This window comes from Choloepus didactylus, chromosome X (genome assembly GCF_015220235.1).
Source record: "Choloepus didactylus isolate mChoDid1 chromosome X, mChoDid1.pri, whole genome shotgun sequence".
NCBI classification, from domain to species: Eukaryota; Metazoa; Chordata; class Mammalia; order Pilosa; family Megalonychidae; genus Choloepus; species Choloepus didactylus.
This window is the reverse complement of record NC_051334.1, coordinates 44,902,030-44,920,341: the sequence shown is the minus strand read 5'-3', so window position 1 is coordinate 44,920,341 and position 18,312 is coordinate 44,902,030. Positions and strand designations below refer to the sequence as shown.

General features: G+C 36.9%; 1 protein-coding gene across 3 annotated transcripts in view; it reads left to right on the top strand.

Annotated features, from left to right (window-relative positions):
• Positions 1-18,312, top strand: part of EFHC2 (EF-hand domain containing 2) — a 343,223-nt gene that overhangs the window by 148,142 nt on the left and 176,769 nt on the right. The gene's annotated exons all lie outside the window — the stretch shown is intronic.

Here is an 18,312-nt window from a genome sequence, read left to right as displayed (position 1 = left end):
TGTCTTTCCATCATCTCTCTCTAGGACCTGTGAATGTTTTTTTTTAAACGCTGCTTAATAAATACATATATTTTGTATTTTAAACTATGTTTTTAAGAAGACTGTATGTAAAATACACCAGAACATTAACATTATGTATCAGTTGGTGGTGGGATTTTACAGTAGATAAATCTTTAGTGAGTATGGGATGAATTACTTTTATAGTTTGAAAACATGATTATTTTAAAAGTTAGTATATACAATTTTACACACATATATGTACATATAAAATCACAGTTATGTTAAGGAGAGACACCAACAACAGTGGATTCTAAGCAGTGGAAATATAGATAAGCACCCTGTACTTCTTTCTGTTCCTCTCTGTTTTCATATTTTTGTAATACATACATATTAATTCTTGCAGTGGGAAAAGTAAACTTTATTTTTAAAAGAACTGTGGATGCTGCAAAGTTATAATTACAAAGGCAAATTTACAGTATTGAATGCTCTGTTCTTTCCCCTGAAATTAAAAATAAATTAAGCATTTAGCATAAGACATTACAAAAAGCACAATAAAACAGACATCAGAGACCAGAAGGAAAAAATTAACAAATATAAAAGCAGAATTTTATAAATGAGTAAATAATAGATTTGAACCAGAAATCTAAGAGCTGATTCTTTAAAATGAACCAAACTAACAATCCTCTAACTTGTTTGCTCAGGAAGGCAAATGAAAAGACACAAAATAGTGCATTTACATCACAAATTTAGAGGTAAAATGTATAGCTTGTACTAATTATGAAGTGAAGTGAATATTATAGTCAATATTAATTAGCAAAATTGTTTCAAGGAGTACAAAGCTGGGAATTGGCCCATAACTATGGTAATATTAGAGAAATTACTGAAGAGCTACTCCAAATATTAAAGTGATTGTCTCTAATTGGTAGGATAATGGGCTATTATTTTTTCCTCTCTGTGCTCTTCAGTATTCTCAAAAAGTCTCCAATAAGCAAATATTGATTTCAAAGTTAGATATGAATAAAGATCAATTAAAAAAACCAAAGTCTGTGTACCTCCCAAGATGAAATGGGCAGTTCCTTTAGAGCTTTGAAGGTAGAAATAGCTGCCTTTCTAAAATTTAAGTGAAGTGAAATATTGACGTGCTCTGAAAGACCTGCCAAGGTTCAAGGAGCCTGTTAATGGGCCTGAGAGGCCCTGTGACTCTGGGCTGACTGATGGACCAAGGACCACTAATGGCAAATTGAATTTCTAGATCACAGGCTGCCTTCACGGCTCTCTGATGTCTCCAGAAAGGGAGAGTAGATGCACAAAGTGCCATACAAGCATATGAATGCCAAATAATTCTTTGAAGTTCAGTGGACTATCTATCACTTTTGGAGAAAACTGTATTTATAAAGTGTCCCAAATTTTGCACATGTTACTTGTATCATGAATAGGTGAGGTGGTCTTTACCTCATTCATGGAATAAGTAAAAGAAGATTGTGATTTTTGATTTAGGTCACTCTTGATACACATTCAGAAAAGACCACATTGCTCACTCCCATTCCTCAAGAAATAAAGCTGAATGATGGCGAGGCTCTCCAGTATGTTATAAACACTGCAGAGTACAGGACATGCATTTGCCATGAAAAATAGAGAGAGAAGTAGGTTAGCAAATTAGTTTTTCATGTATAAAGGAGGTTAATTCTATATTTTTCTGGGAAGGAAAATTAATTGCAGTATGGTATAACCTGTTTATCTTGTTGAATGTGTACTTATAAATACAGTTGTTCCTTCTCACACATCTGTGAAATGCCCACTGGGTAATGCTACTTTTCTAGGCACAGGTAAATGATGTTCCTGCTGTCTCATGGAACTTATGTAGTGAGAAATGTAAATAAAAGAGGATGTCAAAATGTGGTGAGTACAGATGTGTATACAATGAGGTAAGAACATTGCAACATTGCAATAAGATAAGAACATCTTACAATGAGATAAGAACACATGTTCACAGGAAACATGTGACTGAGGGAGCATTTCCCAAGCCGGTGTTCCCAAAGAACTCGACCTCATTGAGTTGTAGCTCATATTGATCTCTAAATAAGTTTGAGAAACATCCTCTTGGGTATTTTCGGTGCACATCAGCACATCAAGGGATGTGAGATCTCACAATAAAGAAACCTGTGGAACTTTGTTCAACTCAGTGTTTCCCCGTGGTGTGTGTCCCTTCTTCACAGGCCCTTATAAAAAGCTTAGGGTGCCTGTGGGTGGAGGGACACACCTTGAGAAATGTCCATTTAAAGTGCACATTAAATAGAAAAAAAAAGACTTAAAGCATTGCCTTGGTCTCTGAAGGTCTTCTGTCTTGAAAAATGTCAAATCGCACCTTTCACATTGCGTTAACTTCTTTTGTTCTACTAAAGGAGAAGGAAGCACTTCCACTACAGCGTTCTTAAGCTTACACTTCTCAAAAGACTGGATCCTGAACAAAGGGAAAATCTGTGATAGACTCAGAGTGTTATTTGTAGGAAATATGAGCTATCTAGTTCCGGTAGGGCTTGATTTTATTTTTCATTATGGATGACACCTAACAGTAGAATATAGGTGACCTTTAAATGCCTTGCCTTTTGAATTAAAGAGGGGCACTAGAAATAGGATGGCTTGTTTCTCTATTCTCTTCCTAGTATCTGTCCTTACCCAAATATTGTCATTAACTCTCGGTTAGAGTTTAATGAACCAGTTATTCCTTCGTATATTAAGTGGAAATATCTTGGCTGAGTGCTCTGTTCCAGACACTATTCTAACACTGGGGAAACAATGTTGTAAATTTACAATCTAGTGGGAGAAGTCAACTATTGAACACATAAGTTAATAAATTAACAGCATGATTACAGACAGTGTTAAGTGCTATAATTAAAATAAAATAGGACGAGCCCCCAATTATTTTCTCCCAGGCAAGGTGACTACTATAGATTGGTGGTCAGGGAGGGATTCTCTGTTGAGGTGACATTTGAACTGAGGATGAAATGATGAGGAGCCAGATGATTTTGCTGGATCCAGATACATGGGCACAAAGGAAACCAGAGAAGTTGAGAGTATTCAGGGCCTACTTTCATTGATTTAGTATTCAAGGGTAAAAGAGAGCTTTTCCGTTTTAAAAATGGCATTTTTCATCCAATAATGGGACTCCTAAGCCATAAATTAGATTTAGCTGTGTGCTTTGGCTTGCAACATTAAGTTGCATCACTCAAGTATTTTCCTTAAAATGTGGGCTTATTTTAATTTCTCTGGGAGGACTGTCATTTGCTAAGTGGGCAGCTGAGGGTCTTCTCTGTTTTTCTCCTGTTGATGTTTTGACATTTGGGCATCATTAAGAATCACAGCAATTTGAATGGACAGCTACTATCATATACTAGTTCCACAAAGAGCTTTAGAATTATGCAAGAATTGGAGTTTAGTTCAGATTCAAGATGCATCTCTTCAGTGGCATTCTAAGACTCAACTTATTTGGCTCCCATTACTCCAAGCTCCTCCCCAGCCCTCTTGGCACATTATGACCTTTAACTGACTAATTTTTGTTTATCCATATTAATTTCCTTTTAGATGAAGTGTTAGCATTCATCTGTCATTAGAAATAAGAAATTGCTGGTTGCATCATCATTGAATTTATGAATTTATCAACAAAACATATGGATTTCTTTATTACAGAATTCATATAATAACATTGAATATATTTGGGGGATAAGTGGTTAAAAAATCACCTAGCTCACCTTAGTCATCGTTGCTTGCTTTTTGTTACGTTTTCTTCCAGTCTTTATTTAAAAACATCGTCATGGTTTTAAAAACATGGCTTAAATATACATGCTTTTAAAAATGTGATTACCATTTTCAGGCCTTTTTCATTTAACATTTTTTTCATTTTTTCATTTAACATTGCTGCATATCCTAAGTATTTTTCTTATTACTGCATACTTTGCACAAACATCATACTAGTGCCTTTGTAATATTACTCTTTATGTCTCCTCTCTCCCATTTTTTTCTATAATGAAAAATCATACAGCAAAGAATATCTTTGCAAATGTAAGTTTTTCCATATTTTGGTTTGTTTCTTTGGTCTACATGCCCAGAAATGGAGTTCCTGAGAGGAAGTGTAGGAATTTTAAAATGGCTTCTCACAGCACCACATTGCGCCCCCCCCCCCCCCCCGCGCGCCCAGAAGGATTGTACTAATTTAAAACCCCATCTGTGAGGAGGCGGGGCAAGATGGCAGACTGGTGAGCTGTAAGTTTTAGTTACTCCTCCAGGAAAGTAGGTAAAAAGCCAGGAACTGCGTGGACTGGACACCACAGAGCAATCTGTCTTTGGGCATACTTCATACAACACTCATGAAAATGTCGAACTGCTGAGATCAGCGAAATCTGTAAGTTTTTGCGGCCAGGGGACCCGCGCCCCTCCCTGCCAGGCTCAGTCCCATGGGAGGAGGGGCTGCCAGCTCCGGGAAGGAGAAGGGAGAACTGCAGTGGCAGCTCTTATCAGAAACTCATTCTACTGATCCATACTCCAACCATAGATAGACTGAGACCAGACACCAGAGAATCTGAGAGCTGCCAGCCCAGCAGAGAGGAGACAGGCATAGAAAAAAAAAAAATAACACGAAAAACTCCAAAATAAAAGCAGAGGATTTTTGGAGTTCTGGTGAACACAGAAAGGGGAAGGGCAGAGCTCAGGCCTTGAGGCGCATATGCAAATCCCGAAGAAAAGCTGATCTCTCTGCCCTGTGGACCTTTCCTTAATGGCCCTGGTTGCTTTGTCTATTAGCATTTCAATAACCCATTAGATCTCTGAGGAGGGCCCGTTTTTTTTTTTTTTTTTTTTTTTAATCCTTTTTTCTTTTTCTAAAACAATTACTCTAAGAAGCCCAATACAGAAAGCTTCAAAGACTTGCTATTTGGGCAGGTCAAGTCAAGAGCAGAACTAGGAGAGCTCTGAGACAAAAGGCAATAATCCAGTGGCTGAGAAAATTCACTAAACACCACAACTTCCCAAGAAAAAGGGGGTGTCCGCTCACAGCCACCATCCTGGTGGACAGGAAACACTCCTGCCCATCGCCAGCCCCATAGCCCAGAGCTGCCCCAGACAACCCAGTGTGACGGAAGTGCTTCAAATAACAGGCACACACCACAAAACTGGGCGTGGACATTAGCCTTCCCTGCAACCTCAGCTGATAGTCCCAGAGCTGGGAAGGTGGAGCAGTGTGAATTAACAAAGCCCCATTCAGCCATCATTTGAGCAGACTGGGAGCCTCCCTACACAGCCCAGCAGCCCAGAACTGCCCTGGGGGGACGGCACTCACCTGTGACATAGCACAGTCATCCCTCAACAGAGGACCCGGGGTGCACAGCCTGGAAGAGGGGCCCACTTGCAAGTCTCAGGAGCCATATGCCAATACCAAAGACTTGTGGGTCAGTGGCAGAGACAAACTGTGGCAGGACTGAACTGAAGGATTAGACTATTGCAGCAGCTTTAAAACTCTAGGATCATCAGGGAGATTTGATTGTTAGGGCCACCCCCCCTCCCTGACTGCCCAGAAACACGCCCCACATACAGGGCAGGCAACACCAACTACACACGCAAGCTTGATACACCAATTGGGCCCCACAAGACTCACTCCCCCACTCACCAAAAAGGCTAAGCAGGGGAGAACTGGCTTGTGGAGAACAGGTGGCTCGTGGACGCCACCTGCTGGTTGGTTAGAGAAAGTGTACTCCACGAAGCTGTAGATCTGATAAATTAGAGATAAGGACTTCAATAGGTCTACAAACCCTAAAAGAACCCTATCAAGTTTAGCAAATGCCACGAGGCCAAAAACAACAGAAAATTATAAAGCATATGAAAAAACCAGATGATATGGATAACCCAAGCCCAAGCACCCAAATCAAAAGACCAGAAGACACACAGCACCTAGAGCAGCTACTCAAAGAACTAAAGATGAACAATGAGACCATAGTACGGGATATGAAGGAAATCAAGAAGAGTCTAGAAGAGCATAAAGAAGACATTGCAAGACTAAATAAAAAAATGGATGATCTTATGGAAATTAAAGAAACTGTTGACCAAATTAAAAAGATTCTGGACACTCATAGTACAAGACTAGAGGAAATTGAACAACGAATCAGTGACCTGGAAGATGACAGAATGGAAAATGAAAGCATAAAAGAAAGAATGGGGAAAAAAATTGAAAAAATCGAAATGGACCTCAGGGATATGATAGATAATATGAAACGTCCAAATATAAGACTCATTGGTGTCCCAGAAGGGGAAGAAAAGGGTAAAGGTCTAGGAAGAGTATTCAAAGAAATTGTTGGGGAAAACTTCCCAAATCTTCTAAACAACATAAATACACAAATCATAAATGCTCAGCGAACTCCAAATAGAATAAATCCAAATAAACCCACTCCGAGACATATACTGATCACACTGTCAAACACAGAAGAGAAGGAGCAAGTTCTGAAAGCAGCAAGAGAAAAGCAATTCACCACATACAAAGGAAACAGCATAAGACTAAGTAGTGACTACTCAGCAGCCACCATGGAGGTGAGAAGGCAGTGGCACGACATATTTAAAATTCTGAGTGAGAAAAATTTCCAGCCAAGAATACTTTATCCAGCAAAGCTCTCCTTCAAATTTGAGGGAGAGCTTAAATTTTTCACAGACAAACAAATGCTGAGAGAATTTGCTAACAAGAGACCTGCCCTACTGGAGATACTAAAGGGAGCCCTACAGACAGAGAAACAAAGACAGGACAGAGAGACTTGGAGAAAGGTTCAGTACTAAAGAGATTCGGTATGGGTACAATAAAGGATATTAATAGAGAGAGGGAAAAATCTGGCAAACATAAATCAAAGGATAAGATGGCCGATTCAAGAAATGCCTTCACGGTTTTAACGTTGAATGTAAATGGGTTAAACTCCCCAATTAAAAGATATAGATTCGCAAAATGGATCCAAAAAAATGAACCATCAATATGTTGCATACAAGAGACTCATCTTAGACACAGGGACACAAAGAAACTGAAAGTGAAAGGATGGAAAAAAATATTTCATGCCAGCTACAGCCAAAAGAAAGCAGGTGTAGCAATATTAATCTCAGATAAAATAGACTTCAAATGCAGGGATGTTTTGAGAGACAAAGAAGGCCACTACATACGAATAAAAGGGGCAATTCAGCAAGAAGAAATAACAATCGTAAATGTCTATGCACCCAGTCAAGGTGCCACAAAATACATGAGAGAAACACTGGCAAAACTAAAGGAAGCAATTGATGTTTCCACAATAATTGTGGGAGACTTCAACACATCACTCTCTCCTATAGATAGATCAACCAGACAGAAGACCAATAAGGAAATTGAAAACCTAAACAATCTGATAAATGAATTAGATTTAACAGACATATACAGGACATTACATCCCAAATCACCAGGATACACATACTTTTCTAGTGCTCACGGAACTTTCTCCAGAATAGATCATATGCTGGGACATAAAACAAGCCTCAATAAATTTAAAAAGATTGAAATTATTCAAAGCACATTCTCTGACCACAATGGAATACAATTAGAAGTCAATAACCATCAGAGACTTAGAAAATTCACAAATACCTGGAGGTTAAACAACACACTCCTAAACAATCAGTGGGTTAAAGAAGAAATAGCAAGAGAAATTGCTAAATATATAGAGACGAATGAAAATGAGAACACAACATACCAAAACCTATGGGATGCAGCAAAAGCAGTGCTAAGGGGAAATTTATAGCACTAAACGCATATATTAAAAAGGAAGAAAGAGCCAAAATCAAAGAACTAATGGATCAACTGAAGAAGCTAGAAAATGAACAGCAAACCAATCCTAAACCAAGTAGAAGAAAAGAAATAACAAGGATTAAAGCAGAAATAAATGACATAGAGAACAAAAAAACAATAGAGAGGATAAATATCACCAAAAGTTGGTTCTTTGAGAAGATCAACAAGATTGACAAGCCCCTAGCTAGACTGACAAAATCAAAAAGAGAGAAGACCCATATAAACAAAATAATGAATGAAAAAGGTGACATAACTGCAGATCCTGAAGAAATTAAAAAAATTATAAGAGGATACTATGAACAACTGTATGGCAACAAACTAGATAATGTAGAGGAAATGGACAATTTCCTGGAAACATATGAACAACCTAGACTGACCAGAGAAGAAATAGAAGACCTCAACCAACCCATCACAAGCAAAGAGATCCAATCAGTCATCAGAAATCTTCCCACAAATAAATGCCCAGGGCCAGATGGCTTCACAGGGGAATTCTACCAAACTTTCCAGAAAGAACTGACACCAATCTTACTCAAACTCTTTCAAAACATTGAAAAAAATGGAACACAACCTAACTCATTTTATGAAGCTAACATCAATCTAATACCAAAACCAGGCAAAGATGCTACAAAAAAGGAAAACTACCGGCCAATCTCCCTAATGAATATAGATGCAAAAATCCTCAACAAAATACTTGCAAATCGAATCCAAAGACACATTAAAAAAATCATACACCATGACCAAGTGGGGTTCATTCCAGGCATGCAAGGATGGTTCAACATAAGAAAAACAATCAATGTATTACAACACATTAAATACTCGAAAGGGAAAAATCAATTGATCATCTCAATAGATGCTGAAAAAGCATTTGACAAAATCCAACATCCCTTTTTGATAAAAACACTTCAAAAGGTAGGAATTGAAGGAAACTTCCTCAACATGATAAAGAGCATATATGAAAAACCCACAGCCAGCATAGTACTCAATGGTGAGAGACTGAAAGCCTTCCCTCTAAGATCAGGAACAAGACAAGGATGCCCGCTGTCACCACTGTTATTCAACATTGTGCTGGAAGTGCTAGCCAGGGCAATCCGGCAAGACAAAGAAATAAAAGGCATCCAAATTGGAAAAGAAGAAGTAAAACTGTCATTGTTTGCAGATGATATGATCTTATATCTAGAAAACCCTGAGAAATCAACGATACACCTACTAGAGCTAATAAACAAATTTAGCAATGTAGCGGGATACAAGATTAATGCACATAAGTCAGTAATGTTTCTATATGCTAGAAATGAACAAACTGAAGAGACACTCAAGAAAAAGATACCATTTTCAATAGCAACTAACAAATCAAGTACCTAGGAATAAACTTAACCAAAGATGTAAAAGACCTATACAAAGAAAACTACATAACTCTACTAAAAGAAATAGAAGGGGACCTTAAAAGATGGAAAAATATTCCATGTTCATGGATAGGAAGGCTAAATGTCATTAAGATGTCAATTCTACCCAAACTCATCTACAGATTCAATGCAATCCCAATCAAAATTCCAACAACCTACTTTGCAGACTTGGAAAAGCTAGTTATCAAATTTATTTGGAAAGGGAAGATGCCTCGAATTGCCAAAGACACTCTAAAAAAGAAAAACGAAGTGGGAGGACTTACACTCCCTGACTTTGAAGCTTATTATAAAGCCACAGTTGCCAAAACAGCATGGTACTGGCACAAAGATAGACATATAGATCAATGGAATCGAATTGAGAATTCAGAGATAGACCCTCAGATCTATGGGCGACTGATCTTTGATAAGGCCCCCAAAGTCACTGAACTGAGCCATAATGGTCTTTTCAACAAATGGGGCTGGGAGAGTTGGATATCCATATCCAAAAGAATGAAAGAGGACCCCTACCTCACCCCCTACACAAAAATTAACTCAAAATGGACCAAAGATCTCAATATAAAAGAAAGTACCATAAAACTCCTAGAAGATAATGTAGGAAAACATCTTCAAGACCTTGTATTAGGCGGCCACTTCCTAGACTTTACACCCAAAGCACAAGTAACAAAAGAGAAAATAGATAAATGGGAACTCCTCAAGCTTAGAAGTTTCTGCACCTCAAAGGAATTTCTCAAAAAGGTAAAGAGGCAGCCAACTCAATGGGAAAAAATTTTTGGAAACCATGTATCTGACAAAAGACTGATATCTTGCATATACAAAGAAATCCTACAACTCAATGACAATAGTACAGACAGCCCAATTATAAAATGGGCAAAAGATATGAAAAGACAGTTCTCTGAAGAGGAAATACAAATGGCCAAGAAACACATGAAAAAATGTTCAGCTTCACTAGCTATTAGAGAGATCCAAATTAAGACCACAATGAGATACCATCTAACACCGGTTAGAATGGCTGCCATTAAACAAACAGGAAACTACAAATGCTGGAGGGGATGTGGAGAAATTGGAACTCTTATTCATTGTTGGTGGGACTGTATAATGGTTCAGCCACTCTGGAAGTCAGTCTGGCAGTTCCTTAGAAAACTAGATATAGAGCTACCATTCGATCCAGCGATTGCACTTCTCGGTATATACCCGGAAGATCGGAAGCAGTGACACGAACAGATATCTGCACGCCAATGTTCATAGCAGCATTATTCACAATTGCCAAGAGATGGAAACAACCCAAATGTCCTTCAACAGATGAGTGGATAAATAAAATGTGGTATATACACATGATGGAATACTACGCGGCAGTAAGAAGGAACGATCTGGTGAAACATATGACAACATGGATGAACCTTGAAGACATAATGTTGAGCGAAATAAGCCAGGCACAAAAAGAGAAATATTATATGCTACCACTAATGTGAACTTTGAAAAATGTAAAACAAATGGTTTATAATGTAGAATGTAGGGGAACTAGCAGTAGAGAGCATTTAAGGAAGGGGGAACAATAATCCAAGAAGAACAGATAAGCTATTTAACGTTCTGGGGATGCCCAGAAATGACTATGGTCTGTTAATTTCTGATGGATATAGTAGGAACAAGTTCACAGAAATGTTGCTATATTATGTAACTTTCTTGGGGTAAAGTAGGAACATGTTGGAAGTTAAGCAGTTATCTTAGGTTAGTTGTCTTTTTCTTACTCCCTTGTTATGGTCTCTTTGAAATGTTCTTTTATTGTATGTTTGTTTTCTTTTCAACTTTTTTTTTCATACAGTTGATTTAAAAAAGAAGGGAAATTTAAAAAAAAAAAAAAAAAAGAAAAACAAGGAAAAAAAAAAAAGATGTAGTGCCCCCTTGAGGAGCCTGTGGAGAATGCTGGGGTATTCGCCTACCCCACCTCCATGGTTGCTAACGTGACCACAGACATAGGGGACTGGTGGTTTGATGGGTTGAGCCCTCTACCATAAGTTTTACCCTTGGGAAGACGGTTGCTGCAAAGGAGAGGCTAGGCCTCCCTATATTTGTGCCTAAGAGTCTCCTCCTGAATGCCTCTTTGTTGCTCAGATGTGGCCCTCTCTCTCTGGCTAAGCCAACTTGAAAGGTGAAATCACTGCCCTCCCCGCTACGTGGGATCAGACACCCAGGGGAGTGAATCTCCCTGGCAACGTGGAATATGACTCCCGGGGAGGAATGTAGACCCGGCATCGTGGGACGGAGAACATCTTCTTGACCAAAAGGGGGATGTGAAAGGAAATGAAATAAGCTTCAGTGGCAGAGAGATTCCAAAACGAGCCGAGAGATCACTCTGGTGGGCACTCTTACGCACACTTTAGACAACCCTTTTTAGGTTCTAAAGAATTGGGGTAGCTGGTGGTGGATACCTGAAACTATCAAACTACAACCCAGAACCCATGAATCTCGAAGACAGTTGTATAAAAATGTAGCTTATGAGGGGTGACAATGGGATTGGGAAAGCCATAAGGACCAAACTCCACTTTGTCTAGTTTATGGATGGATGTGTAGAAAAGTAGGGGAAGGAAACCAACAGACAAAGGTACCCAGTGTTCTTTTTTACTTCAATTGCTCTTTTTCACTCTAATTATTATTCTTGTTATTTTTGTGTGTGTGCTAATGAAGGTGTCAGGGATTGATTTAAGGGATGAATGTACAACTATGTAATGGTAGTGTAAACAATCGAAAGTACAATTTGTTTTGTATGACTGCGTGGTATGTGAATATATCTCAATAAAATGATGATAAAAAAAAAAGACAGAAGCAAAGAGACACAAACAGAAAAAAAAAAAAAAAAAACCCATCTGTGATGAATAATCTTGCCAGGCCCATTGCAGGGTTAAATGTCCCCTCATACCCACCCCTTTAATGTAGTAGGAGAAACAAACAAACAAACAAAACCTGATGCCTTGCAATTATTTTATTTTGCCCTTACCTGATGATTTCTTAGCTCAAACATTTTTCTTTTATTGGTTGATCCTGTCTTGTGAATTTTGGGTCTGCTCTTTTCTCATTTTTCTCTTCGTGTCTTTTAAAAACTAATTTGCCAAAATTTCAATAAAATAAATAAATTAAACTTTTGTTATATATCCTAAAAACATACTTATTATTGTTGTTTAAATAAAATTTCAGTATATTGAAGTTATAACTTTTTTGGGGGGAGGTTGGTGGTAGTGGTGAAAGGGGTTGATTTGTTATATTTAACTTGGTGATCCATCTAGTATTTGTTTTGGGTCATAATTTATTTTACGTGAGGATATACATTGATACTTTTCCAAGTTAGTACTTTCTTCTCTTATTGATGGCAGACTCGTCCTTCTTCCTGTGCTAAAATCCTGTATTTAATGGAGTTGGTTTCCAGACTGCCGATCCATTTCCACAAACTAGTATGTCTCTTTTTACTCAGTGTTGCACTATTTAATAATTGAAACATTTTAAGAAGATACAAATCTGGGAGAGTTAAGTCTCCTTCCTTGTTCTTAATTTTCATAGTTATCTCTAATAGATTGACCTGTTTATTTTATTGGGTGGATCTAGAATTATTTTTTCAAGTCCCTCCAAAACACTGTTAAAATATCCATTTGACATATATTATTTTAGGCTACTCATCCAGAATATACTGTACCTATTCTTTTAGGCAGGGTCTTCTAGATCCAATAAATATTTTTGGATTTTTATCTGGGTCACACAATTTTTATTACAATTATTTTAAAAATGTTCTGTAATTTTTTATTCTATTGTGAACATGCTTTTTTCTCCCCACTGTATTTTCCAGGTTGCTAGTACATAAGAATATTTTTTATTTAGCTTGTGATTATCCTGAAATTTTTTATTTATCCTTTGTTTTTCAGCCTTTGTGTATGCTGTTATCTTATCTTCCCATAATGATACTTTTGTTTATTTCTTGTCAATATTTTTACTTCATAACTTTTTACATTGTCCAGAACATCTGAAAACAATATTAAATAATGATGATGGTAGGGGCATTATTATACTGTTCCTGATTGGAGTGGACATATACTTTAAGTGTAATGCTGGATGTTTGGGCTTTCGTTTTAAAGCAGATGCTTTTTATCTTGTTAAGGAATTATCCTTGTATTCCTATTTTAAAATATATGCAGTAGGAAAGGACATATATATTTGCTGTTCTTTACTAATTTGGAAACATCTTTGCATCTGTGAGGAAAATGCTGCTTTTTATGTAGGTGGATTATCACTGCTGTGGACTATTAAATTCTGTTTGCTTGTATTTTGGTTAGGATCTTTCCTCTATAAATTTTAAATAGTGAAATTACTTTGTTGCAGTAGTTCTCAACTTTGGTTTGCACATTGTAATCACCTGGGAGCTTTAAAAATCACTGATGCCTGGGCCCCACCCTGAGAGATTCTGAATTAATTGGTCTGGGGTGTGGCCGTAGCAGTAGCAGCAGGAGCTTAAAAAGCTCCTTAGGTGATTCTAATGTGCAGCCAGGATGAGAACTATGGCTCTACAGCTTATCATTATTATTTTTTAATGGTATCTCTACCAGGCTTGGAATCTTCTTAGATTTCCATCTTTTTTTTTTGCATCCTGGGAAAGTTATGTAATATGAGAATTTTCTTTTCCTGGAAAGAATTCATTAGCTTTTGTTGGGGCAATTCTTTGCTAATTTTTCACTTCTTTCTCGGTTATTGGTTTATCCGTTTTGTTTTGACCATTCACAATCTTTACAGAAAATCACTTATTGCAATTTTCAAATTTCTTTTCATACAGTTTTGCATAGTTTTCCTTTATAATCTATCAAGTTTCTGTCATGCACTCTCATTTTTAATTTAATTTATATTCTTTTTTTTTTTTTAGCTTTGCTAGAATCTTATCTATGTTATTTATTGAAAGGCTCTTGGATTTCTTTATTCCAGTTTTTCTCCTTTCAAATTAATCTATTTGTGCATTTATCCTTTTTGCTTTCTTTTTGTTTTCCTTTCCACAATTTTTTGTGTTTTCAAAATTTTTTGTCAAATCCACTGCTCACTGGTTGTCAACTCTGGCTGTATTTCAGTTACCTGGAGAGTTTTTTAAAAATACTAATGCCCTCCACCCACTCAAGATTTTGATTTAACTTATTTAGGATTGGACCTGGCCTTGCTATGTATATAAGTTCCTAATGTGCAATCAAGGCTGAGATTTGCTGTTAGCACATTTGTCCTCTCCTCCCCCCTACTCTCAGACTCTAAATTCTCTTATGCAATAATTTAAGTCCGTTAATTTACCCGTGATTACAGATTTGCCTGCATCCTGTTGGTTGGTACTGTTTTAAATTTTATTTAGTGTATACTTATTTTTTGTATTTTAAAATTTATTTTTGGCACAGTAATGAATAGGAATGACAATGTTTGCTTAAAGTTACATTATAAACTTCTGGTTTTATTACTTTGTGATTAGCATAACTTGTATAATTTCTGCTTTTTGAATTTATTAAAATTTCTTTGTTGAAAGCATAAGATCAATTGCTATAAATAAGCCATTGTCACATATAAAGGAGGCATCCTCGGTATGCAATACAAAATTTGTTTTAGCTTATTTCTTTGATTCTAAGACATCATTAATCATGAAAGGAATCGTTGATTTAATAACAGCTTTTCAAGAAGAGTAAACACTGCATTAAATGTACATACATTTTTATTGTCTACTAACTAATCTATAATTGCATGTATCTATCCTTACCATTACATACTTTCTTCTTTAGTACCTCACAATTTAAGTCTGAGCCTTTTGTATATTGTAGAGCCTAAACGTTTTTAACTGAGGCTTATGATGTTAACCTCTTTATAATATGTTGAGCCTTATTGAAGATTATTGGTATTTCATCTCTCTTTCCTACTTAATTAAACTTAAAACAATGGGATTGTGTAGTTCTGGAGTTTAAACAGTTTCTTTTGAAATTCAGCTCTAAGTTGTTTTCTTTTTTTAATCGAGGTAAAACTCACATAGCATAAAATTAACCATTTCAGTGTGAACCGTTCAGTGGCATTTAGTTTATTCACAATGTTGTGCAATCACCACCTTTATCTAGTGCCAAAGCATTTTCAAAACGCTTTAAGTTTTTGACACTTAGATGTTTAGTTCCTGAGTAATAGTCTTTATGACTCATGCGTTGGTCACACCAACCTCCCCATCCTTAAAAATTCTGTGATTTATTCTGAGAGATTTGGCTTTGGCTTTTGCCTTTGCCTTACATTTTCATCGCCTGGCCTGTGACAGACAACCTTCTACTTACAATTACTTTTGTGTCAATGCTACTTTAGACCATAATCATTTTGAAAACATTTCAAGTGAAAATTTAGGGATACAAAGTAATGTTAAAATGCAGCTGTTTGAGGATATGCAGTACAAAACAAATGATTCAGTTGACATGAAAATAGGATTAACTCCTTCCCCACTAGGCTAAATTTGCACCCTGCAGTCGCTTTACTTGCCTAACGAAACACACTCCTGGCTGCAACACACTCCTGGCTGCTTCCACTTTCTGTGGCTTGTAAGATCCTGATTTCAGAAATATTAATATTTTAAAAATTTCTTAATGGGTGTAGAATTTCTCTTTGGGGCAATGCAAATGTTTTGGTAATGGATGGTGGTGATGGTAGCATGACATCGTGAATGTAATTAATACCCCTGAATTGTACAGCTGAAAGTGGTTAAAGTGGGAAATTTTGTATTGTGTATATAAAAATTAAAATTAAACATTAAATTAAAAATAATTTTTTCCCTCTATAATGAGGAAATATCATGCACCTATTATTTAAAGCTAATTGATTTCAGATTTTAAGTCCTTAGGCTAGGATCAAAAATCTAACTGGCTCAGGAATCAGGCAGGTCACCTGGCATCATACAGTAGGCCTGCAGAGGCCTGTGGGAAACTGGGGAGTGCACACGTCACCAAAAGACATTTATGTTCAATTTTCCGGAAAATTACAGCCTGTTGTATTCTCTATGACCTTATTTATCTAGTATCAGTTTGACTTATCATAAATCATAACCCCTTGTATAATAATTAGGCTTCTATAAATTTTCATTTCTAACATTTCTTATTTTAGTTCCTTTTCTGTGAATTTTCTGATTCATCAAGTTCCATCGAAATTATGTCCTTTATCTATGTGAAATCACCTTTAACCTCTTTGGTGTCTTTTCCCTAGCATTGTACTTTACTGCATTTGCAATTTCCTCTCGCTCTTCTTTTTCTATCTTTTCTATCTCTACCACTCTCTGACTTGCTCTATAGCTTTCCAGCTGGAGTTAGGCAGCCCTTTATTCCCAGTGGACCAGAATGTGAACTATCAGTCTATCCTGCTTCTGGAAATATTGGAGCCCTGCTGTAAATAGTGCCTTTTCTTTTCTCTTTATTTCCATTCATTCGGGGTCCTTTCTTCTCTCTCTTTTTTTTTTTTTCTTTCTTTTTTTAACTTCTCATTTCAAAATAATGTCAAACTTAACAGAACAGTTGCAGAAACAATACAAAACTCATACAGAGAACTCCAACACATCCCCACTACACAGATACGCAGGTCCACCAACTTTTGACATTTTCCCACGGTTGCTGTATCGTTCTACCTATCTATCCATCTATCTATCATCATCCATCCATCTATCTCTCTCTATCATCTATTTATCTATGATTTATTTTCTAAGCCTTTGAGAGTAGGTTGTATGTACCTTTCTTTTCTTTTAACACTTCACTTGATTAAGAAATATTTCTTGATTACATACATGACAATTGTCAACTGACCTATGCTAGTTGGGTCAGTCACAGATTTCTATCTGTAGCTTTAGAGATGGGTGACAGCTGTGAATATTGTCTTCACACTTTCCTACCCATTTTCAAAGAAAGAAAAAAGTCTTAGTTTGAATACTGCCTGTACTGAAAGGTTGATAAAGTCTCAGCTCTCTGTACTTGTAGGCGTTCCGACAGTATCTCCCTCCTTCCCTACTTATATATATTTTTTTATTGCAGGATATTTCACATAATATAAAATTCACTATTTTAATGTATACAGTTCAGTGTCCAACGTCATCTTACGTGCAATGTTCTCTCAAAACATGACATTTTAGCAGTGGGACTTGGCTAATTGGAATCAGGCCACAAGAATCAACCCAAGAAAGCAGTGGACACAGAATCATTTTGGAATCAAGCCTAAGGTGCCATTTTGAGGGATATAGATCCCTGGGTTCACCAGATTCTTATAGCCTGTTCATATAAGGACAGTGCCTGGTCAGTATTTGTAAGTGATCCGTGCATTTGGAATGCAATCATTTCACTAACAAACTAATTTCTGACATCCCTTGTGGTAATTAACAAAGCTTCTTGTGTTGATCAGAGATACTACTACTGAGGTATTCTGTTAGCCACCTCTGAGGCATGGGCTTTTGTTAGAAGTTTGTTAAACACTTCTGTAGTGTATATTCCTAACTAAAGTAAATGACCACCCCTAGAGGGTAGATGATATCTAACAGACTCACTCATGAATATCATGTTGTTCATGTTGAATAGCCCCTCCCTGCACTTGCGTCATATGCACACTTAACTTTTGCAACTTCAATTATAGCAATTGATCAAAAGCAAGGGGCAAAGGGAAGATTAAATGGAGCTCTCAAAGAAACTGTGCCCCAGGTCAAGCTTGAAATGGTAACCCGAATCTACTGTTCCCTCAATTGTCCTCAATTCCTATGTCATTCTTTGTGAGTGAGCAGATCGCAATGTTGAGAGTTATTCTAGTGAGTAAGGGTATATATTGTTAATATAACATGGCCCCTAAATATATAAAGCAATTACTTCACTGGTCTTCAACTGAAGAGGCAGTCATTTGCTTCAACATGGGAGAAAAACAGACTGCAAAGTACTTAGTGAGAGGCAGTTTTCCAAAGCAGTTGAGGAATTTTCAAAGGTCTTTTTTTTTTTTTTGCCTATCTCTAATTTTTACCCTGCTTTAGAATCCACTTCTCTTCCTTCCCTGAACCACCCCCAATGTAAGATGAGACTAGGT